The sequence below is a fragment of the Schistocerca gregaria genome, chromosome 1 (genome assembly GCF_023897955.1).
Source record: "Schistocerca gregaria isolate iqSchGreg1 chromosome 1, iqSchGreg1.2, whole genome shotgun sequence".
NCBI lineage: Eukaryota > Metazoa > Arthropoda > Insecta > Orthoptera > Acrididae > Schistocerca > Schistocerca gregaria.
This window is the reverse complement of record NC_064920.1, coordinates 403,761,313-403,786,593: the sequence shown is the minus strand read 5'-3', so window position 1 is coordinate 403,786,593 and position 25,281 is coordinate 403,761,313. Positions and strand designations below refer to the sequence as shown.

General features: G+C 42.5%; 1 protein-coding gene across 1 annotated transcript in view; it reads left to right on the top strand.

Moving 5' to 3' along the window:
- The window catches only part of LOC126349353 (serine-rich adhesin for platelets), a 163,702-nt gene that overhangs the window by 89,615 nt on the left and 48,806 nt on the right, over nucleotides 1–25,281 (top strand). Inside the window, exon 2 of the mRNA XM_050002422.1 lies at nucleotides 8,222–8,308. The gene's annotated coding sequence lies outside the window, so the exon portion shown is untranslated. The remainder of the gene's footprint in view (nucleotides 1–8,221; nucleotides 8,309–25,281) is intronic.

Below are 25,281 nucleotides of genomic sequence, written 5' to 3'. Positions count from 1 at the left end.
GTTCCTGCATCACAAGTCGACTATTATGAGTGTTTAGTTGTCCTATGTTTATTTTGGTCATTATGGAAAGTAGGTGTGTACTCGGTCATGTGGCCAGGTCTTAGTCCAGTCGAACGCAATTCGTCCGTTCGCCAAAACTGCCTGTTCATAGATGTCATTTAGGTCGAATTTCTCGCCCCTTCTTTCAAACACCTTTCTTAACAAGTCTCGCAGGGCTCCAAAGTCAGTGGGGAGATTCACTGATTTTAGTTGAATTCTGTCCACAGCCTCCATCACCGAGAAGGTTATCTTTCGTCCCTCTTCGTGTCCTACACGAACCACATGTCTCAGGGCAGTGGTCAGGGTAGCCGGCTGCTCAAGTCTTGCTAGTTGCATGGTGTACTCCAAGTTGGGGTACACTCTTACAGGGTCCACAGGTGGTAGTCTAACTACTGGAGTACCCTGTGTGGGAGAACTTGTACTGGAGCTACTGGTTATCAAGTTTTCCTGTATCGGTTGAATGACTTTTTTCTGCTCCTTTCTGGAAACTGCCACAGCCACAGGATGCCCTTGCCGTTTCTGGTGTTCTGTCGGCTCTGCTCCCCGGCTTTCGGAGGAGGGAGCTGCAGCTATGGGGGGGTCTGTCTGTATTGCCATATTTATCATATAGATCTCAGTCTGTGTGGCTCTATTTTCAGTTTTCTTGGTGCTCGTAAGCGACCTTAAGAACAACTTAAACTTGTTAGCCCTCATAGCATCCCTCCTCCTTTTGCTCGGGGACTTATGTTTCGGCATCCTGTTCAGTATGCCGGGCTCACCCATAATCAATCCTGGAAATCAGTCTTTGTTCAAGCATCCTGTATGTTGGGCAGTTTCGACCTGTGGCTCCGCATGATTTCTTGCCTCGGTTCCTGCATGGTATGCAGATTGCTGCTGCCTTGCAGTCTTTACGGTTGTGACCGTTCTCTCCACATTTTGTGCAGGCCGACTCCCTGGTGCACAGCCTGAGAATGTGGTCCAAGTCGCCACAGTTGTGGCAACGAGGTACCACGACATAGTCCCTAGTGTTGATGGCATGGAAGCCAACATATATTTTGCCCATTGTCGTAATGCTTTTCCACATCCGCGCTGTAACCTCAGCGACGTGATGTACCACATCTCGACCCCGTGGACCTGTCTTGAATCTGAGTTTAAAACAGTCTTTGAACTCTTCTTCACTCAGATCCTCAAAGTTTTGTTTTCTGATTGTGTCGCATAACTCTTCATTGGTCATTACTGTTGGAACGTCGTACAGAATCACGAGAGGGTTCCTTTTCCTTGGAGGCTCACACTTAATTACTGAATTTAATTTGTGGTTGTTCAATATTTTTTCTTTATCCTCTTCGGATGCGACTTCCACTATTACTGAATTCTTGCTGGGTTTGATTCTTTTGATCTTTATTTTCTCTTTTACAGGGTCCACAGTAGTCGTGAATAGGTCCTGGATTCTTTTGACACTTGTGTCTTGGCCCGGCAGGGTCCTCAAGAAAACTGCCGTATCTGGCCTCTTAGTCACTTTATCTATGGTATCTCTAGTCGTTTTGGGCTTCGTGGGAGCTTGCGCTGCCACGGCAGCCCAAGTTTTAACTGGTTGTTTCCTCAATCGATTGTTTTCTTTCTCTAATTCTTCCACCCTTCCTTCCAACTTTGCGTGGGCAATGGCCCATGCAGCCAGTTCATTTTTAATTGTTGAGAGTCCTGCTTGACTTATCTTCCCGTTTTTAATGTTTTGCTCCATGAGCAACGTGATTCGTGCTAATCTCTGCGTCACAGTTTCATTTTCGGCCTGTCCCGACTCATCCTGAGGAGAGGGATCAGGCGGCGCAAAAGAAGCCCGTTGAGGCGCACTCGAGTCACTCGTATCGGTTGTCGCCATGATTATACGAGTGATAAAAGAAAGATATTGAAAGAAGGATATTGCACAGCTGCTGTTAGTGATCGAACACAACAGCGCAACCTGTAGACTTGGGTAACTTGAGGCTTGGGATCTCGCGGCATTCCGTATTCTTGTTGAACCCCTGTATCTCCAGAGGTACCACTGCGTGCAGTAAACGAGCAGCTTTCGTGCACGACCTTGAACGGAGGGGCAGGGCTAAGGCGTGACCGACGTCTGGTGAGGACGCGCCGTGCAGCCAGACGGCCGGCGGCCTCGCGCGTGGGCGCCGTGACTAAGCCGGGCTCCAGCAGCTGCCGCCGGCCGCCGGCCGCTGCTTGCCTTCTGCGTCCTCGGCCCACGCGCCGCAGCGCGCCACTACAGCCGCTGCTGTCTCCCGACTTCGCACTCCAACCACTGCCTCCACTCCGACTTAAGCTCTCGGAATTTCAACACAAAACCTGGCCGTGGTGTCTCTTCTGGAGATTTTGAGTGTGACCTTAACGCTCTCGCGCCTATTAACGATCACGTGAAGAAACGTGCCGCTCTTCGTTGGATCATCTCTACCTCTTATATTAATCTAGCCCGATAAGTATCACCGGGGATCAGTTCGAAGCGGGACTCATCACTGATGACAGTTCTAATTCAGTCAACGAGATTCCAGTCAGAAGACTTTTCTGGAGACACCTAGTTCAAATGGCTCAGAGCACTATGGGGCTTCACATCCGAGGTCATCGGTCCCCTAGAACTTAGAACTACTTCAACCTAACTAACCTGAGGACCTCACACACATCCATGCTCGAGGCAGGATTCGAACCTGCGACCGTAGCGGTTGCGCGGCTTCAGACTGAAGCGCCTAGAACCGCTCGGTCACACCGGCTGGCGAGACACCTGGACTACGGTGGGAAACTATCCTGACTGCCCCCCGTCATACGGTCCGCTAACCAGTGGTGATGGTCTCGTTGTCATCTCGTTTCACAGCAGCTGTCTTTCAGCACAGCGCTACACCAACGATATTCTACGCCCCGTTTTGTCTCCCTTCACCGCGCGGTGTGGCCGCGCGGTTTGAGTCGCCAGGTCACGGATTGCGCGGTCCCCCCTGCCGGAGGTTCGAATCCTCCCTCGGGCATGGGTGTGTGTTTTGTTCTTAGTATAGTTTAAGTAGTGTGTAAGTCTAGGGACCGCCGATGCCCCCAGCACTATGGTCCCTTAGCAGTTCACACACATTTAAACATTTGTCGCTCTTCATGGCAAACCATCCTGGGCTTCCATTTCAGCAAGACAATGCCTGCCCGCACACGGCGAGAGTTTCTATTGCTTGTTTTCGTGCTTGCCAAACCGTACTTTGGCCAGTAAGGTCACCGGATATCTCCCCCATTGACAACGTTGCGCAGGGCCCTCCAACCATCTCGGGGTTTCGACTATATATCGCGCCCATTGTACAGAATTTGGCACGGTATCCCTCACGAGGACATCCCACAACTATATCAACAATGCCAAGCCGAATAACTGTTTGCATAAGGGCCAGAGGTGGACCAAAGTATCATTGGTTTCCTCAATTTGTGAAGCTCCTTCTCTCGCCTAACTGTTATTATTTGTTTGTCTGTATGTACATTACGTCTGCCGATTTCCCTCCCATTCGTATAATGCTAAGTCGGATATTTTCTTTTTTTTAGAGTGTATATATACTTCTATGTAAATGTGGAATTCCTCTCTCTAAATACAAGGTATCGTACACAAAAGGTCCAGAGCGTGTATGTGTTTTCCTTATTCATATAACATCAACGGTATTATTTCGAGTCTTTAAACTAATATGCCAAAAATATAACTACAAATGTTTCCCATTGAATGGAATTTTCGGACTCGAACACGTCTGCAAATTAGGTTGGTTGGTTGGTTGATTCGAGGAAGGGGACCAAACAGCGAGGTCATCGGTCCCGTCGGATTATGGAAAAATGGGTAAGTGAGGGCGACAATTACAGAATGACCAATTAGGACTGGGACACTCAGGAAGAGGAATGACAGTACGTAAAAAGAAAAACGCTGCACAGGAATGCCACCAGTTAAAGAGAGTGGAGGAAGTTGTTTCCCAAATGAAAGTTGAAAAACTTTCTTCCCATGTGTAATTACTGAAGATCTTTATAGAAGATCTGAATATACGGATGCGGTACTTGTTTTATGTGTAATGTAGAAATTTTACTTATAATCTCGGTCCATCAGACTCAAGAAGAATATAATAATTCCAATCCAAAAAAAAAAAAAAAAAACAGGTGCTGACAGGTGTGGTTGCAGAATACAGACACGAATTCTGTACAAACGAATGGAGAAACTGATAGAAACCGACCTCGGGGAAGATCAGTTTGGATTTCGTAGAAATCTTGCAAAACGTGAGGCAATACTGACCCTATGACTTATCTTAGAAGACACATTACGGAAAAGGCTAACCTACGTGTCTAGCATTTGTAGACTTAGAGAAAGCTTTCGACAACGTTGACTGGAATACTCTCTTTCAAATTCTGCAGTTGCAGTGATCAATTACAGGGAGCCAAAGGCTACTTGTAATTTGTACAGAAACCAGATGGCAGTCGTAAGATTCGAGGGGAATGAAACGGAAGCAGTGGTTGGGAAGGGAGTGAGACAGGGTTGTAGCATCCCCATATTATTCAATCTGTATATTGAGAAAGCAGTGAAGGAAACAAAAGAAAAATTTGGAGAAGGAATTAAAATCCACGGAGAAGAAACGAAAACTTTGAGGTTTGCTGGGGACATTGTAATTGAGTCAGAGAGAGCAAAGGACCTGGAAGAGCAGTTGAAGGGAATGGACCGTGGCTTGAAAGGAGGATATAAGATGAACATCAACAAAATCAAAACGAGGATAATGGAATGTGGTCGAATTAAATCAGGCGATGCAGAAGGAAGTAGATTAGGAAATGAGACACTTAAAGTAGTAGATGAGTTTTGCTATTTGGGCAGCAAAATAACTGATGAAGGTCAAAGTAAAGAGGGTATAAAATGTAGACTTGCAATGGCAAGGAAAGCGTTTCTGAAGAAGAGAAATTTGTTAACATCGAGTATAGATTTAAGTGTTAGGAAGTCCTTTCAGAAATTATTTGTATGGCGTGTTGCCATCTATGGAAGTGAAACATGGACTATAAATCGTTTAGACAAGAAGAGAATAGAAGTTTTCGAAATGTGGTGCTACAGAAGAATGGTGAAGATTAGATGGGTAGATCAAGTAACTAATGAGGAGGTACTGAATAGAATTAGGCACAACGTGACTAGAAGAAGGGATCGGTTGGTAGGACACGTTCTGAGGCATCAAGGGAGCACCAATATAGTATTGGAGGGAAGCTTGGAAGGTAAAAATTGTACAGGGAGACCAAGGGTTGAATACACTAAGCAGATTCAAAAGGATGTAGGTTGCAGCAGTTACTCAGGGATGAAGAACCTCGCACAGGATAGGGTAGTCTCGAGAGCTGCAACAAATCAGTCTCTGGACTGAAGACCATAACAACAACAACAATCTTAATTCAATCATAGTTAAGCCGTTATTCAAAAATTCTGTGTAATTTGTACAAAATTGTATGAAAAATGAGATTACTTTGTACAAATACAGTAAAAATTAAGAGTAAGTTGTAAAAACAAGATCGGTTACAACAATGTCGCGAAAGACAAGGCTCCTGGTTCGAGTTCCGATCCGTTACACAATCTTAATCGGTGTCGTCATTGGTAGAAGATGAACTGGAGTTAGTAAACATATTAAGGTACAAGGAAAGATTCCTTCCAAGGAAATGGCGCATGCCTGAGAACGAAAAAATACCAGTCATACAATAACAACAGTTCAATAACGAATGGGAGGAAACAACGAGTTGGGAATCTCGTTGGCTCAGTCGAGGTCTTAAAATAGTTGGCTGTGCACGGCGCACATGTAGACGTGTCCACGGCTGGGCACTGGGCGGCTGGGGCCCCGTTTCCCGGCTTCGTGACGGCAACAGCGCGGCTCGCCGGGCGGCGCTCCGCGGCACGGAAGCGGCTGTACGTGTTTCCCAGCGGCTCCCACTCGGAGTCTCGAGAGCTTCCTGCAATTGCCGCCCACCGCCGCTGCACGGCGCCGGGGACTGAACTACACTCCGGGACGTCACTGTCTGTCCGGACCCGCAGCGCGCACTCACTCTACTTACAAGTTTCTTTCGCAACCTGTGTCCTGCCAATCAAACGGAGTTCCACCGTGTGGGTGACATTTGTCAACTAATAGGTTTTCCGAACTTTCAGAGTTTGCGTGGCTTTCCGGGCTGCTGGGACATTACGGCGGTAGGACTAGTGGTTCAAGAGGGGAGAAAAAGTAGTTGCGGCCTCTGAAAGAAGTCCAAGAAAATCGTAACACTATTTAGCATTACATGCACAAACGGAGAAAGATCGACCAGTAACTCGTGTGGCATAAATTACACATCTCTTTCCTTTTCCCTCATCAGGCAGAAGCACTTGATGTACTGATGAGGATTTCCGGAACTCCTGAGTCGTTTATTCAGCGGAAAATGCAACCATGTTTCACCACAAAAAAATGAATATTTCGGTTCAATGGTTCAAGTGGCTCTGAGCACTATGGGACTTAACTTTTAAAGTCATCAGTCCCCTAGAACTTATAACTACTTAAACCTAACTGACCTAAGGACATCACACACATCCATGGCCGAGCCAGCGTTCGAACCTGCGACCGTAGCGGTCACGTGGTCCCAGACTGAAGCGCCTAGAACCGCTCGGCCACACCGGCCGGCGAATATTTCGGGACCAGGTTCTCAATAATCTACAGTCTGCAATAGCCAGTTGCAGTACTGACGGCAGCAACAGTATCTGAATTCGTCGGTCGATGCAGTACCGATATTTTGCAGGATTTAGTTTGAGATTGCCTTCCGTATGCAAATGACACTGACACATTAGTCTGAAGCTTCAATGGCGCCAAAACAGGTAAGCCACCTGCCATACTGTCGGGGCGTCAAGCTGTAATGGCAGTAACGGAGTTTTTGATTCCTTCGCAAAACGCTGGCATCAACAAGTACAACTTACCCTCACAGCTTCCATTCCAATGTATTTCTCTATTCTGAATCTGTTCTTCAAAGGATTTCCCACGTAATTAAGACTTACCGTAACTGTACAGTACTTCTTTAGCGAACAGATCGAGAAAGCATTACGTGTGACAAGCAGAGATAGTGCTTGCTACCGTACCCGAACAGTGATTTTGATTGGAAATTTGCGGAAGTGCTAATGGATGCTAATGGATCATGCTATTATTAACTGCATTTTTTTCTGAAAAGCTTCATGGCACTGTATATGATATTGGTAGACAAAGTACTACACTGAAACGATTCGCACTGGGGAATAAAAATTTGTGACGAGGACGGAGAATGTTAAGAGAAGTTGTGAATGTCTGCAGTGTGGGGACAGTAAAAGAATAGGTGGATTGCGTTGAGGCTTAATTGGCAGTGTGAAAAGTTAAATAAAATACGGCAACTATAGATGAAGTAAATCTGTGGAGGTCGGGCTGGAAAAAAAAAGATAAAAAAGGAAAGGTAAAGAAAAAAGTCCTGGTGAAGGAAAAGATATCGAGAGGTTGGTTAGATCTGCTAGGAAGGACAGATGCCAGCAGGATTACGTGGATACGAGTAAGATTTAAAGAGTGCGTAGGTTTGGGTTTGGGTTGTTATAGTTGTCGAAAGCATAACAGGACTGGAAATTATGGTCGAAGCGATGTTGAAGTTACTGTTACCAGGTTTTCAATTTGTTTGAGGAGGGAGGAGTATCTGATAAGCTGGAATAGTATTTCTGTTGGGAAGAGTGAATAGATGTAGAAAACGAGGCGAGTCCGTAGTCTTCAAAGATTTTCAGGGAGTGATAGAACTTTGGGCAGGCAAACTTCTTGGGTTGATTTCCTAAGTCATATGCATTATTTACGAGAGGAATTTGTGGCGGGTCGCGTCAGACCAGTCATAAGACTCATGACTTAAAAAATGTATTATTAATTTGCAGCCAAAGAGTACAATAAAATTGTACATACGAATTAGTTTCATCTGACTGGGATGAGGCTTACGACCATCTAACCCATTACAGTTTACCTATCTTATATTGGTAGCAGGATTAGCGCTTCGTGGTTGTCCAGCAGCGCGCTCAGCAGTACCTCATAGCTGTTAATTAATGTGGCTCCGGATGCAATGCTACCAGGGATACAAAAAAGTTATCATATCTGTACCATGAGATTCATAACGTGCTACGCATTAGGTGCTTATTTTGAGACTAGTGAACCAATGATTTATTATGTTGTTTTTTTCTTTACAGACAAAATAGCAGCTAATGGTCACGAAACCGTCTTTCTAAGGACAGGAAACCTGCTCATCCCTCTAAGGTTGACACTGAGCATATAAGGTAAGCATAGCACTGATCTCGTTGTAAGTCACTGTAACAACCAATCATTCTATTTTAATCCACCTCTTCTTCATTTAATAATTCTTATTACGGATGAAGTAGGCTATTTCAGCAATTATTTAATTCTGCATCTGTATATCAATGTCAATCGTTTCTCTCAACTACTGACTCAACAATATAACAAGAAATATATATTAAATATAATGTTTCCTTATGGTATCCTCCAAATTACCTAACAAATTACTCAAGTAACCTATCAGTTACTAAAGTATGGCAGTACTCTATTACCTATCTATTTTGGCAAATTATTTGTCCATAATTTTCCAAATAAACAAACTATTGGCGATACTTTCGAATTAGTTTCATGTTTGTGCCTTCTTGCAGTGAACTCATTTAATGTCTTCATTACCTGTTGTGCATGTTGATAAATGTATCATTCATCTAAAACTTTATGTTAAATATTTCGTGACTTCAACATAGTGTTCGCCTATTTCTCCCTTAGCACCAACAGAAGAAAAAGCAACACGCTGTAATGTGTTTTGTTCCTACTTTAGCGGACAGTATAATTTATGCAGCACGTTGAAAGAGTACTAGGAATCTCGACAAGAATTAGCATGTGTTGTCACGCCTGAGGTGAGCTCAGCACAATAAAGTATAACTTTGCATTCAGTATTCAGATACTCGATACACTGTTTAAAACGTTATAACGTCCCGTACTGAACCCAGGAGATAACTTCCCACTAGTTTTCTGACTCAAGCACGCCTCCCTAGCCCTGGTTATTTACCGATAAGGCTTGCCTCCTCATCATAGTTGTTTATTATTTTTTATTCTCTGCGTACTAAAAGAGTGGGAGTAATTAGCCTTAATGTTGAACCTGATCTGTGGTAAACGTGGGTACCGAAATTGCAGTAGTTTGGCTCAGCAATTAATCATATTAAGCTAGAGTAATACCCTTAGGGCCACCCTAACTACAGAAAAATATATATAAACGTAAAGTGCAACTAAAGAGGTATGCACGTAATCATATTACCTTCGTCTCATTCATCTTTTTTTACTGGCCATTATTTCCTATCTTCCTGTTGCCACCCCATCACTAATTCATTCCACGTCATTTCGATACAGAATGTGCAAATGATCTACGGAACACGGAATTAACTATCATCGGTATAGAACCAGTAATAATTTACGAAGTCTAACAGTAAACAAATAATCAGTCACCTCTTGGCAACATTAATGCGAAGTACCACTCATGTTTACTCTTAGTAATATTACGGTATTTTGATGCGTTCTCCAAAACATGAAAGTAACTGCGTATCATTGCGATTCTCTATTACATTTGTCGGCCTGTCTAACCGCAACGCTGGACGGAAGTACTTAGGGAGCATGTGGTCAACAAATTCCTTTCTCGACCGTTACTGCCTATTTTTGAAAGGGAATCGCTACTTCTTCTCTCTTTTTCACGAGACTGGTTGGACATTGTTTCTTCCGTTCAACATAAAAAAGTGTTTCGTGTACTACAACGCCCTATGACAGTCAAACTTCCCAACCAGCCTCCATTGTGGGCAAGCACTTTGCAATATGTCATACGGGCAACGGTACGTGTCTCTTTGTTTCGTAAATGTTTCAGTCCGACAACTAGTTTCACACCCTCGTAGAACATGATCGAACACAGTGGATTGTGGTGGCGTTCCCGTTCGCGCTTACGCTTCCGGCCAGCGGTGGCTTACTCGCTGGTGTCTGGCCACAGGTTCTCGAATAGGGCGACACACTGCCACGCCCCGCTCCTCACAATATACACGTGTAGGCACGCCTACCTCCGTAAATAATGAAGCGTCACGCTTATGGCACACGGCCCCACATTGAAGAGTCGTGTGAGCTAGTGCTGAAAGTTTACTCAAACCTTCAGTGTTGTCTGTAAACCAAAGAGAGAAAACTTTGGTTTTCTCCACCGTAGTAACCACAGTTCTGTTTACGAACTGCGAAAAATCTAAATAAATGGAAAGAAAAGAAAAAATTAAAATGAAGTATTAAAAATTCTAATATGTGTCTTTAATAGCTAAGGGCACAGTTCGTTAATCTAAGCAGAACAAGAAACTAGTTCATGAGATTTGCCAGCAGTACCCAACCGTTAGTGAACCAGGCAACAGAGGATCTAAAGCATTGAGGAACACCAGGACTAGGTGACTGCAGCAATCTCGCGGTACCGCAGGAAATGGCAAAGCCGGCAATAAAACTGAAAATACTCTTTGTGGATGGTGTCTCCAATTTTACAATGCTTCACATTTGGAAACTCAATACATTTTTAAGTACTTCACTATTTCTTGAGCATTCTTCACCCTGGATGCTGTTATTAACTATTTTTGTAAAGAAGTGCAATAATGAGCTACACCTTGCCGCCCTGCTCTCCTCTCCCCATTAGAAAAAAGCGCAGCAATGGTGAACCAACAAAGTATGCTTGTGTGCCAAAGTTAAACACACGTCACCGTTCAACGTCCTAGAAAAGATATGCATATGTTTTATTAATCTTCAGTGGACACGTGCAATCAAAATTAGAAAAAAAAACATATTGAAAAATATAAATCTAAGTGAACTACTGCAGAAAAATACTGAGAGAAATCTAAGCGGCTAAACTATACACACGGTGAATCAAAATTACGAAATATTCGAATCTCCTGGGACGGTGTATTTAAAGTCAACGAATTTTAGTCACATAGCTTCAAGTATCTTTTGTCTATACTCCCGCCCTCCCCCTCCTTATAACTCTCTCTCTCTCTCTCTCCCCCCCTCTCTCTCTCTCTCTCTCTCTCTCTCTCTCACACACACACACACACACACACACACACACTTTCGCGATCTTCAGGCTATTTTTAAGGTGAGTGCCAGAAACAGCTGTTTCGGCCTCTGTTTTTCTTTATATGGTTTTTAGAAGGGTAGCATCTTTCATCTCTTATCTAACTGCTCCCAAGGCAGATGTCACAGTCATTTAACGATGTAAAATCTTGCTTCTTCATGTCGCGTGACAAGAGAGCATTATTCAGATTGTGTTGTCAAAAACATAAAATAACAAATGGCTATTAATTTCTTAGACTCATGAGCTGCATGATGCCAGGACGAACAGACAAAAAGAAAGGATTTCTAAAAATCTGATTGAATCTGCATGCCTCAGGTTCTACGTAATCATTCCATACCTCAAACCCTTCGAAATCATTCTTCCTTGGAAACGTAATTTTCATTAACATAAAAACGTCCCAGGTACGGTCTTTTTTAAACGTCGGGCAAACTAGAACAATGGAAATAAATCATAACTTGTGTATGGAGACTATGAGTCCTGCCGCATTGTTTCCTTTACGGCATTCACAGTTTTAAACTCAATAAATGATTAAATAATAGTCAAGTAGGAGCAATATACAGGGTGTGATGGGTATACGTGCAGCACTTCTATTGGTGACTGAAGGCACTGTACTGAACAACATTACACCAGTATTTACGGTATTTGGATATTACTAATTATAGCTATTACATGTCGTATGTTTTTAAGTTAGGTAGTACCTCTAATTACACGCGGCATGAGCAAGTCATTAATACTTAATTTAACCCCGCAGAATGTCAGTTGTTCAATTGTGGATGCGTAGACACTAAAGGGTTAGTCTAGACAGACACAGTCCGCTTAGTTGTGCAGTTACGACCGCGCAAAAAATATCAGTTAGTACATTATGTGACATATCTGGGGGAACACTGTTCGGCACAGATAAAAAATAATCAACACACTAACGTGTGTTCATATTAAGTCAAATGGCTCTGAGCACTATGCGACTTAACTTCTGAAGTCATCAGTCACCCAGAATTTAGAACTAATTAAACCTAACTAACCTAAGGACATCACACACATCCATGCCCGAGGCAGGATTCGAACCTGCGACCGTAGCGGTCGCTCGGTTCCAGACTGCAGCGCCTAGAACCGCACGGCCACACTGGCCGGCTCATATTAAGTTACCACAGACCAAAAATCTGCACTTAAACCCGTTATATCCTGTATAATCATGTGCTTGGGCTATTACAGAACACAAAAAAGACATGGAAAACGGGTAATACGTAATCCAGCCTGCACTAGCCTATACAGGGTGTTACAAAAACGTACGGCCAAACTTCCGGGAAACATTCCTCACACACAAAGAAAGAAAATATGTTATGTGGACATGTGTCCGGAAACGCTTACTTTCCATGTTAGAGCTCATTTTATTACTTCTCTTCAGATCACATTAATCATGGAACGGAAACACACAGCAACAGAACGTACCAGCGTGACTTCAAACACTTTGTTACAGGAAATGTTCAAAATGTCCTCCGTTAGCGAGGATACATGCATCCACCCTCCGTCGCATGGAATCCCTGATGCGCTGATGCAGCCCTGGGGAATGGCGTATTGTATCACAGCCGTCCGCAATACGAGCACGAAGAGTCTCTACATTTGGTACCGGTGTTGCGTAGACAAGACCTTTCAAATGCCCCCATAAATGAAAGTCAAGAGGGTTGAGAATAGAAGAGCGTGGGGGCCATGGAATTGGTCCGCCTCTACCAATCCATCGGTCACCGAATGTGTTGTTGAGAAGCGTACGAACACTTCGACTGAAATGTCCAGGAGGTCCATCGTGCATGAACCACATGTTGTGTCGTACTTGTAAAGGAACATGTTCTAGCAGCACCGGTAGAGTATCCCGTATGAAATCATAATAACGTGCTCCATTGATCGTAGGTGGAAGAACATGGGGCCCAATCAAGACATCACCAACAATGCCTGCCCAAACGTTCACAGAAAATCTGTGATGATGACGTGATTGCGCAATTGCGTGCAGATTCTTGTCAGCCGACACATGTTGACTGTGAAAATTTACAATTTGATCACTTTGGAATGAAGTCCCATCCGTAAAGAGAACATTTGCACTGAAATGAGAATTGACACATTGTTGGATGAACCATTCTCAGAAGTGTACCCGTGGAGGCCAATCAGCTGCTGATAGTGCCTGCACACGCTGTACATGGTACGGAAATAACTGGTTCTCCCGTAGCACTCTCCATACAGTGACGTGGTCAACGTTACCTTGTACAGCAGCAACTTCTCTGACGCTGACATTAGGGTTATCGCCAACTGCACGAAGAATTGCCTCGTCCATTGAAGGTGTCCTCGTCGTTCTAGGTCTTCCACAGTCGCGAGTCATAGGCTGGAATGTTCCGTGCTCCCTAAGACGCCGATCAATTGCTTCGAACGTCTTCCCGTCGGGACACCTTCGTTCTGGAAATCTGTCTCGATTCACACGTACCGCGCCACGGCTATTGCCCCGTGCTAATCCATACATCAAATGGCCATGCGCCAACTCCGCATTTGTAAACATTGCACTTCCTGCAAAACCACGTTAGTGATGAACACTAACCTGTTGATGCTACGTACTGATGTGCTTGATGCTAGTACTGTAGAGCAATGAGTCGCATGTCAACACAAGCACCGAAGTCAACATTACCTTCCTTCAATTGGGTCAACTGGCGGTGAATCGAGGAAGTACAGTACATACTGATGAAACTAAAATGTGCTCTAACATGGAAATTAAGCGTTTCCGGACTCATGTCCACATAACATCTTTTCTTTATTTGTGTGTGAGGAGTGTTTCCTGAGAGTTTGGCCGTACCTTTTTGTAACACCCTGTGTAAGTGTGAACGGAAAATCGGTAGTGTCCGATACTCTATTAAGACTGGTAAATATTTCTCAGTTTACACCATCACCGAAGAAAAATACTTGTAAGTTTACATCGAAACATTACTGGTCATAAGTAATTCGTTCAACAATTTATTATTTTTGAACTCGAAATTAAGCATTCGTTGTCGTAGCGAGAGAAAATTATTCATATTACTCATGAGAACAGAATTCATTTCCGAGAATTTCATGCTTGGTGTTAAATGCATTACTACACGTTTAACAAACAAAAGAAAAAATACGTACGACTATTTCTTGTTACCTACGAAGATCAGTATCGTCCTCTTATACGGTTGTGGAAGAGCTCGTTTCGTCATCTTCTTAGGTTTCGTAGAAGGGTCAAATCTTTTCAAAATCTACTAACAGAGTCTACTACGCGTCTGATATATGACGCATTAACTTTACGGTCAATGCCATGGACGAAAATTTTATTTCAGTGCGTAAGTCCTACTGTCCTTTACAAAAGATTTTAATAATATGTAATGTCAGTTATTATGGAGCTTCATTAGCAGATTACGTTAAATTTGGACAAAAATTATTGCACGCACTGATTAAGTTTTAAGATTTACGGGAGTTTCCTGTCCGAAAAATAAATAAAAAATTAATTTTTGCACGCGGTGCCCTTCATTTGAGGCACTGTAGTCGAGTAAAGCAAGGAAGACGAGACGTATCACAAGCTCGGGTAAGAGAAGGACGGGGAAGGAAGTGGGTTGTGCTCTTTAGAGGAACCGTACCGGCGATTTAGAGAAATGGTGGAAAACCTAAATATGGGTGGCTGGTCGAGGATTTGAGCTGTTGTTTCGAGTGTCTTACCTCTGCGCCAGTTCGCAGATGTTTTGTTACGTAAAAAAGGAAATAAATTTTTGATCCAAATAATACGTTTTTCTAGAGACCTGTTTAATCAACTTTTATGAAGCTTCAAGTACAGAAATATTACACAACGAACCCGCCAGATTCTAAGAGAAATACGATAAAAAGTTGTAACGTCACTTTCTAAGAATCAAAAGCCACGAGTATTCCCGAATGACGTCACTAGCAACACAGATAGAGAGACATTGCAATGGCCAGACGCGAGTCTTCGTTTCAAGCAAACGGAGGTTGAAGCCGTCTTGGGAAGTTGCAGTGGGAGTTTAAAAATTCCGACCGTTCTTACCTTCTAGGATTTCCATCTTTCTTTTAATAACTCTTTTCACAGTTCATACGATCCGCAACACTTTCTCTGCAAATCGAGGTCTCACTGAAATGAGATTGATCTAGTGCACAGTAAATGAGGAGACGTCCTTGTCAACGTCGTTTTATTTAATCAAAAGATGGAAAATTGCGTGATCAGTGCATCAGAGTCGACTCTGATAACTCATCTTATCATTCACATCATGAAGTTGCTGTTGTCAGAGGACGCATGAATACGAAGGGTCAAAACCTTCCACTGCCTCTCCCAAACCAGATTGCTTTCGAAACTGAAGACAACAGACAGAACTGCGAAACAATGAATTACGCCTTTCAAAACCCGTAAGGATCTTTCTGCATGTAACACCGTTTGACCGCTACGCCATGCAGGTACAGAACTTCACACCAATATCCCTAACAGGATATCATGCTCGAACACAATGACATTGTTTTCTGGAACCAGTAATGGCTCCGTTTCAAAAAGGCTACCACACGGTCGATTGACAACCGAGACACGAGCATGTGAAGAACCTTCTAATGCTACAACTCAATACATCACAGTGTAAAGGATACTGGATGACCAACAGAAACTAAAATAACCTCATGCGCGCTCAGTAAAGCGTAACAGGAACGCTAATATTCTCGTTACATACATACATACAATTTTCCCGCAGGGTCAGCAGGGTCAGCCTTCTAATGCTACAACTCAATACATCACAGCGTAAAGGATACTGGATGATCAACAGAAACTAAAATAACCTCGTGCGCGCTCAGTAAAGCGTAACAGGAACGCTAATATTCTCGTTACATACATACAATTTTCCCGCAGGGTCAGCAGCATTTTCACGTTATTCGCTGAAGGTGCTGTTGTGTACAGGAAACGCAGTGCCTATAAATTGGGGATAATTCTGGACCATCACTTAGAATGGACTGAACACACAACTGCAGTATGTAAGAAGATGTCAGCGTCACTTCACTCACTACAGAAATATACAAAAGAACTTCCTTTCGAGCTTCAAAAGAAGCTCTTAGAGATACAAATACTCCCCGTACTTACCATGGTGATATCGTTCTCCGCGGACTTACAAACGACAGCTCAGGCAGGCTGAAACTGAAACAAATGCTTTTATACGATATATTTGAAACGTATGCTTTTTCGGCGGTATCACACCAGCCTACGAACAATTATCCTAACTACGTGCAACGTAGAGCGGCCATCACACTCTATGTCTGCTCTGTCATCTTCTCAGTCACTGCACTACTCATTTGTGTTCGACTCTTGCATACTATCTGAACGGAAAATCAGAAACACACGTTTTGAACAAATTAAAATTCTCTCCGCACCACCACATAAAACTGCCATTTTCTCTAAACCATTTTATTTAGCGGGGACCCGACATTGGAACATTTTATCTTAAAATATAAGAGAAATCAAATTCCTTACAAACTTCAAAAGGCAGTTGATGATCCACCTTCTGTCACACTAACCATATCTCCCACATTCCATGCAGCTCACCATCGTTAGTCCACCTTCCCCGCAACATTTCCCGGCCCCTTATCGGCAGAGTTCTCTATGTATGTCCTGTTCTTTCCTAACAGCAACTGTCACTGTAATTTCAGCCTTTTCCTCTTCCTTTACCCATTCCGCTTTGATGATACTAAACATGGCTTCAAATGTGCTAAGCTAATCTATGTCATTCTAAATGCCCTTCATTATTATTACTGTCAATTCTTCTTATATTATTGGGAATGTTTTGTAGTATCTTTGGTACGCGCTGTTCCTGGTCTGATGTAGGAGAGGACGCTTAAGACCTTAATCTGGTCAATCTAAATAAGAAATACATAAATATAAAAACAGAAACAACTCGGCGGTATCGGATTATCGAGAAATTTGTGAAGCTTGGAGCATCGTTTATAAATCCAGGGGTAAAAATATTAAGTAATATGAAATGACATGAAGTTACGAAACCAGTAATAGGGAAACCCAGTGGAAGTTTAACATTATTTGGGAGGTGTGAAGGAAAGTGAAGAGCATCTGTTAATGAAATTGAGTACAAGACTCTTCCATATCCTTATATACCATGAACTATTCAAAAATTTTCTGTTGGAACCGCGGCGGACGGCCATGACGTCTGCACGCTGGCGTTAGGTGGCACAATGCGGTGCTTGGGCCCCTTGCGCTGTCACTTGTAAGATGGCTATGCAGTTCGAAACTGAACTAAAAAACTTACGCAAAGTGTCAGATTTTTGTAGGCATCTGTATGGCATCTCACTAACAGAAAACATATTCAGCTCGGTGGGTGTGAGTTCGGTGCGAACAGTTCGGTTGATGATAGACCAGAAGTACGTGATGAGCGAAACACTGTCTGCGAGTAACTCAGCTGTCAAGAGACGTAGTCATATTGGATGCAACTCAAAGCTTAGAAGGTCAGAAAATCGCTAAGACAGCATTACACCTCGCAGGCATCACATGGGGTTCCTGATGGAACGCTTTTTCTGAATCATTCCATTTACGGAGACGAAACATGGATGCATCATGTGGCATCAAAGATCAGGCAAATATGGATGGTACGGCAACATGACTCTTGCGTCCGATCAAAGAATCCAGAACAATTTCATCCCAGAAGACAACCACAGTGAATGTCACATGGGGCGTCAAAGCTATTCTTCTTCTTCTTCTTCTATTCCTTAGCAAGGGAACGGTACTGTCTGACGCCAACAACTGTGACAAAATGGGGCTTTGGCAGGGGATATTTCGCAGAAAAATGTCCATAGCTTTCTTAACACCGTCTTCTTGCTGCACGGCAAATCGTGATTACCCTGAAGTAAGTTAAATGCTGTCGTGGTGAGAGGTAATGAACCATCCTCAATTCTACACCGACTTGAACCATCTCTTCGGATAGCTTCGGCCTTTGGTAAGCGATCCACAAACGATACGGGGCTTCAGATCATGGCTTAGCACAGTGTGATTCTGCGAAATCATCGATGCATTAGTGTGCTGGAAACATAGATGTTATCATCATGTCCTAACAAGTTATTACAATGTACCATCATAAAGGACGATGAAACGGACGGTTCAAACTCGCGTCCGGCCATTCTAATTTAGGTTTTCCGTAATTTCCCTAAATCTCTTCAGTCAAATTCCAGGATGGTTCCTCCGAAAGGACACAGCCGACTTCCTTTCCATCCTTCCCTAATCCGATGGGACCGATGATCACGCTGTTTGGTTCTCTCACCCAGGTCAACCAATCTACCAATCCCGCCATTCACTTTAAGTTATTCAGGAAAATCGCGGAAAACCGAAACCTGGATGGCCGGTCGAGGAATTGAACTGCAATCCTGCCGAATAAGATTTCAGTGTCACAGCACGGCGCCACCTCTCTCGGTGATCTACCTGAACTTGAGTCATGGACCGACTCGTATCTGAACTCACTGTAGGTGAGGACTCGCAGTCCTAATTTATTATGCCCACATCTGGTGGTCGTGCGGTAACGTTCTCGCTTCCCACGCCCGGGTTCCCGGGCTCGATTCCCAGCGGGGTCAGGGATTTTCTCTGCCTCGTGATGGCTGGGTGTTGTGTGTTGTCCTTAGGTTAGTTAGGTTTAAGTAGTTCTAAGTTCTAGGGGACTGATGACCATAGATGTTAAGTCCCATAGTGCTCAGAGCCATTTGAACCATTTTTTTTATCACATACGATGGCATCCTCTGAATTTCTTATTCTGTTCTCAATATCGATTGGGGTATTACATATCATGCATATTGCTTCTTCAACTTCCCCATTTCGCCTTAATCAGTGTACCCCACGGTGTAAGCAACGGTTCCTCAAGATCAACCCCTCCGAAACCCATGTAATAATTATAGGACGAGCCACACGCACGTTCCGCGTCCATGACTTCTACGTTACCATTTATAACCGTCCCATCCAGCTAATCAACACATTAAAATATCTTGGACTAACCATCGACCAGTAACTAACGTGGAAACCTAGCTTACTAACCATCCAACAACAAGTTCACAATAGACTAAAACTACTCTATTCTCCACATCTGCACAACCGTGATCCGACCAGTCCACTGCTGTGCAAATACACCAAGGATCTCCGCCCCACCAAAGTTCTGTAAGTATCTCCAACTCCTCGAACGCCATGCATTCCGTCTCGCTTTCCACACCGTTTGCCTTCCCCCACCTGGATCCTCTATCATCTCATCAAATTTTCACCCCTCCTCAACCACACACAACACCTCCGCATCTACTATACGGTCCGTCGCAAACTAGATTCCAACTACCGCATTGTCTACCCTCAGATCACCAACCCTGGTATGCTGCTGCGCCTTCACAAACACATCCCTCCGTCCCTACACCTACAGACACTCCATATCCTATCCTACTTCAACAAACACCCTCTCAAACAACGAGATCCGCCTCGATATTTATTCCTCGTACCAACCTTAACTCTTCCCCACCTATGGCATTCTACATCAGGGCACTTATCTCCTTTCCCTCTCCATCCATCCCTATCGATTTCCTCTTACCACCATTAGCCTATCCACACGACACGCTACTCCTCACCGTCTGTCTTTCCCACTGACTGTTTTTCCCACCATGCACCTCAACTTCTACCTCTCATCTCCATAGTTTTCCTATCTAACAGACCTCTGTCTCTCTACCACACCTCTCAACCCTCCAGAAAACTTCTCACCCTAGTGCAGGCCCTTCAGATTTTAAATGAAAGAGCAGTGCTTCGGCGTTTCTTATCAGAAGAATTTCATCTTACTGCGATGTGTTTTAAAATACATATATTTCCGTTGTTTAACTATCCGTCTTTGATTTTTAATTTAAAAAAGAAAACAGCCCCAAATTTAATTTTGCATTTCTAATGGTAAATTTTTTAATTCACTTGGCTGAAGCGCGGAAAATTGTACCGCTAGCAGCCCACCCTCCCCCTTATGGAGCAAGGGGAATGAAATAACAATAAAGAAAAAGAAATCCCCGTTTCGCCGCCGCAACTTGCAATCCTCTGCCGCTAGAGGCTCCGAACTGCAGCGTGTAACACGGTGGTGTGTAAGGTAACTATACAGTGCTGAGAAACAGCGTGCCGTAAACAAGTTTCTAAAAGCAAGGTTCACCATTTTGACCCCGAAAAAAGAGAGCAGCAATGGAGATCCGCGTCAAAGAACCACCAACGCCAAAAACGTTCAAGACCATGCAATGACTAAGCGAAGTCATGTCCACAGTGTTCTGGGTTGTTCAAGGTGGTGTGGTGAACTTGGAATTATTATCTAGAGGCACCACCGCAAAGTCTGCAGGGTACTGCGAGACACTCAAAAGATTGAAAGTACGGATTCGAAGAGTTCGTCTGCACATGAAGCACTCTCCCATTCAGCATGACAGCACCAGACCACACATGAGCGCTGCGACGTTTGCAACAATCCCTTTGATTCACTATCATCGATCATCCTCCTTACAGTCTCGACTTCGTTCCACGCGATTTACGTATGTTTCCAAAACTTAATGAACACCTTCGAGAACTTCACTTTGATACTGAAGAAGCGATACAAGCAGGGGTGATGATGTGGCCCCGTCAACAAAGTCCAACATTGTACAGTGACGATATTAACAGATTGGTCTCTCGCTGGGAGAAATGTTCGTTACCGGAGTGACTACGCCGAGAAATAAATATGTAGACATGGAGAATAAAAATTTAGAATGTTAATAACGTTTGTCTTATTTAAAAAGCTTAAAGACTTTTCACATTAAAATTCAGTGTCACTACTTTTAACTAGTATAATCTAATTTCAGTTTATTTACGGAATTGTTATTGTACTTTGCTACTTATGTGACTAAAGCGCTCTTTTACACCAACTACTTAAATCATTTTGAAGTCCCACAACTCATTAAATGATCAGTCAATATCAGTCAAGACAAACATCGTTTTTTCCACTATAAATGAATTTTTTAATGTGAATGTATAACAAATTTTTATAATAACGCATACTATGTTGCCACAAAGAGGAAATTTCATTTCAAACACAACCACTAAGTGTCGTCTCCGACATATCCTTTCTCTTCGGAATGGTAGTCCAGCAAGGTATACGGGGAGATCCTGTAGAGTTGCTAAAATAGTACATGCGTACTGGCAAAATTGAAGCTGTGAACTCTGGTCGCGTTTCCCGGCCGAATAGTTACGAATAACATTGCCCGTTAAGGTATAGGTTGGAGTCCTGGTCTGTCATGCAGTTTTGATCTATCCGGAAATTTCACTGCAGCAACTTGTAGAACGAAAGATTCATTCTGAAAATTTAACAATTTAAAACTAGTTTTCAATAAGGGTAGAAATGTATTAATGGAAGCAGATATCTGCACAATTCGTTTAAACAGGAAGTTATTCACCTGTATTACCTGTTTTGTTAAAATATCATTATGCAAAATGAATTAGTGACCATACACTGAGAAATACCAAAAATGTTCTGAATTCAAGGGAAAAAATGAAAACACGTGTAGAGAGAGAGAGAGAGAGAGAGAGAGAGAGAGAGAGAGAGAGAGAGAGAGAACAAAGGATCTGGAAGTAGAAATAAATGACGTGATCTCGTATGAATAGAGTGAGATGGAAACAAATAACAGGTTATGTCGTGTCAGTAAAATTACATTTTCTTATTATCAATGCTAAGTGTACAATCCTAAGTTACTGCCGCTGTTATAGGCGATCCATTGTAATTTTAAGGAGTAGTAGTACGGTACTGGCATCTGTCTGAGATCACGTTGTGTCTATACGAGGATTTGTTCTTCATCTTTCGGATTAAATTTTTCTAAATTCTTTTTTCATTTAATGGACCCAACTTATTTTTGACCTCTTATCCCATAAATATTTGACTGTCTTACATTCGATATATATGTCCATAAAATACGTCTTCTTTTTCCCATTAGTGCTGACATGTTTTCTATATTTCGATAAATTTCATCGTTACCATGTAAATTCAACCTTTCATACTTTTTCATGGGGTCAATATTTTCCTAATGATTCACCTTTCCAGTATCCTAGACATCCTCTTGCATACAGACATTCTAGTTTCACTACTGTACTGTCATGCCTTATTTTTGCACTTCTAGACTGGTATTTTTAGTTCTAAAAGTCTTTGCTTTTATCTTATGGCCTTCCCATTTTCTGTATCCTTTCCTCTATAACAGCTTTTACCAAAACATTATCTTGGATTACCTCCTAAGATATTTAAATGTTTCAATCTTTTCAATTTGTCCAATATCTGTTTTCAGAAATTACGGTGCATTTTTAATAATTATAAAAAATTTTGTTTTCTCTGCAGAAATTCTTTAACCGATCCTATTGGCTGTATGCTTTAAAAGATTAACTTGTGTTACTGTAGACGTCACATTTTCAGAAAGTGTAGCAAAGTCATCTGCAAATGCAGGGCAGTTTATTTCAATATTTTTGTTTCCTCTTCCCATTCTTATAAGTAAAATCTTATATTCATTCAGCTTTTCATTCCAAATTCTTACTGTTTTTATAGAACATAATTAAAAAGAATTGGGCAGATCATCATCTTGCCGTACATCTATGTTTATTTCGAATGACAAAGATATTTCTCCCAGAAATTTCACTTCAGATACTGTGTCTGTAACTCTTTCACGAATTAGATTTGCTAATGTAAACTTTACACCAAATTCTCGGATGACTTTATCTACAGTCTGTCTTTCAACGGAATCAAAGGCCTTTTTGAGATCAACAAATATTACTACAGTTGCTATTGAATTCAGTAATCTGTGTCGAATGGTTCACTTCTGATCAAACATTTGTTCAAAACATGACCTGCCTTTCCTAAAACCTTCTTAATAGTCACCTAAATAACGTTAAATGCTGTTTCGTCTCTGTTACTAAGATTTTCGACAATATTTAATATGTAACTTGTAGTAAATGAATTCTTCTGTAGTTTTTAACGTCTTGTTTATTGCCGTTCTTACATTATTATTATTAATACTATTATTATATAGTGAAGAGGATCTAGTGATTTAGCAGGAGTCCCCACCCTTTATTTTGATAAATAACTTTGTTCAATTTTTGTGAGACAAGAATTAATGTATCTACTGCCTCTGGAATTCGGACGCCGGAACTGTGATTTTAATGAGTAGCTATACGGTACTTAGATAATTATTTGTCATCTTACCGACAGTGAAAGGATAAATTATAATGTGCACATTTCGCATCTTAATTCTGTGTACTTTTTGCCTTCACTCGGTGAGACTAGAAAAGGGTCGCGGGAACGTCCTCAGTGTTCGTCCGCAAAACCTTATTTTCCCCGCCCTGGCTCGCGGAGTGTTAAAGGCACAGTGGGAAGCGTGCGAGAGGCGGGTTCAAGTTCTGCGGCGCCATGTAGTGGGCAACGCGCCAGCCAACTGAGCGACCGTGTGTCGTGAGACTAGACACTTCTGCGTACCGCACTGCCACGTGAGACATGGGCACGGGGCTACCTCTGTGCGTCCTTACACTTCCTGGAAAACAAGACTAATGTTACACTGTGCGCGTCGCTGCGAAGGTAATTATTTCACTAAGATATTGTTTTCATCCCTAGGATATCATGTTTAAACATTTATTTTCCCTGAATGAAACCTATAGCGTTTCCGTCTGTTTCCTGAAAGCTCTCAGAACGATTTATAGAAAAACAATGATCAGCATCAATTTTTTAAATTGTTGTACGGTACACGAAGGCCGGCACTTTAATAGTGGCAACTATCTATTTACAGCTCGTACACAATAGATACGTGTTTCAAAGTTTTATTGACCTTCAAAGTAGTCACCAGCATTGTGTATAAACCGTTGCCAGCAATGTGGAAGTCGTAGGATACTCTTAGCAGTGCCAGTTGTGTTGACAGTTCGAGCGGCACTGTCTATTGCCCGACGAATTTGTAGCAGTTCTGAAGCGAATGCCGTGAAGTGTTTCCCTCAGTTTAGAAATCGAGTTGAACTCACGAGGGCTTATCTAAGGGAGAGTGCAGTAGGTTGTAAGCACTTAGCAGCCCCATCTGTCAAACAAATCAGTAACAGTTTGCACTGTACATGCTTGAGCACTGTCCTGCAAAATGATGGTCAGGTCCTGCAGAAAGTGTCATCACTTCTGTCTCTAAGCTGCTCGTAGGTTGTGTTCCAAAAATGAACAGCATAGAGACAGAAGTGATGACACTTTCTGCAGGAGCTGATTAGGAAAATCGTATTGAGTATGGAAGGATTCCAAGGTAGAAGAGTAAAGAAAATAGGTCTGATTTGGTCAAAGACAAGAAGAAAAAACATAGCGAAAAGATAAAAGACAAGAAAAGAAAAAACAGCGAATAAGGAATTCAGATTGGATCGTGGGTGCTAAGTTGGTGCATCCAAGAAGGAAAAAAGTAAATAAAAAGAAATACATGCCGCTAAGATGTGGAGCACAGTAGCTCATACTGGTGGCCCTTCATGAGACGTATTCATTTGAACAGATGTGTGCATAAATTCTTCATTCTAAATGTGTGGTGGAATAGTGAGGCAACTACAGTCATTTAGCAATTATACGACAGAATTTCAGTCTTATAGCGTGAACCTTACGGCAACAGTTGGATTTATACACTTATGAGAAGATACAAAACGTTGAACGGTGGACAGAGGTACATATAACTACAACAGTGTTTTAATATAATTTTTATTCTCTTAGTAGAACAGGATATTCGGATAGTCGCTCACCATATAGTCACCGAGTTTTCAGCGAGGCGGTAGTGGGGCACAGGGAGTTGAAATTAGGAATATTTGGGAGGGGATTTCCAGTTCTAGTATTTGCCTTCAACCAAAGGAAACTTCCCTAAAATCTTGGTCAGAAGCGGGTGATGAGAACTATTAATCATGCGATAGTACATCGCACACACAAATTTATATCTTGGTGTGTGCGGAAATGTATTTATCTGTGTATATAGAGTATACTCTATGATCCACTCGACAAGTGCAGTACACCTACGCCGCTCCTTTCTCGAAAGGTTTGTTTTTTCCATCTTTCATTCCCAATTCGTGAGAGCAGAGCGGACTGT